The sequence below is a fragment of the Nannospalax galili genome, unplaced genomic scaffold (assembly GCF_000622305.1).
Source record: "Nannospalax galili isolate Female #2095 unplaced genomic scaffold, S.galili_v1.0 scaffold918, whole genome shotgun sequence".
Taxonomy (NCBI): Eukaryota; Metazoa; Chordata; class Mammalia; order Rodentia; family Spalacidae; genus Nannospalax; species Nannospalax galili.
The window spans coordinates 2,027,210-2,027,986 of record NW_008343216.1 but is presented as its reverse complement, the minus strand read 5'-3'; positions in this window follow the sequence as shown (position 1 = coordinate 2,027,986).

The window sequence follows — 777 nt, the reverse complement described above, 5'->3', positions numbered from 1 at the left end:
TCTATCTCCATAATTGTTTCAAATAGTCTACACCATGGATTTTCAGTACTCGCCATGCTATCTGAAGGCTCTGACTTGGAGAGCCTGCTCCAAGTACCAACAAGCCCATTAAAGAAATTCATCCTTTCAATTCTGTTTCTCTAGAATCACTTCTGGTACCACAATCTTTATTAGCTCCAAAGAAACAGAACCAGTAGAATGAATATGTATAGAGATTTATCAGCTTAGCTCACAGGATAGTGTCTGAGTAGTCTAACAATGGCTGCACCACACTGGAGAGGCTGAGAATCTGTAGTCACTGAGTCCACAAGTCTGGATGTCTCAGTAGTCCCAATCCAGTGCTGAAGGTCTGACAAATTCCAAAATATTGATGGATTCAAACCAAGTCCCCCAGGCCAAAGAAAATGTTATACAGGAAGTAAAATGGAAAATAATTCTAACTGCTGAGAAAGAGCTGACCTTTTCATGCACCTTGCACAAGCTGGAAACCACCCGAAAAATTCCCCCCTCCTGCTTCTGCTTTCTGGCTCAGTAGTCGCTTGTGGTTTGTGGTTTTTGCCTTTATAAGCAGCCTGTAAGCTGAGCTCGGGGCTTCTCCTTTCTGAGTGAGGCAGGAGCCTGTCTGTGCAGAGGCCAAATAAAATCCTCTTGCTTGTTGCATCTCCTGGTCTGGGGACTGAGTTATTGGGGTGCGGCCTCCCATGAACATTGGGTACCCCAGACTGGGGGGGGGTCCAACATTTGGGGGCTCGTCTGGGATTCGGTCACCCCCAGACA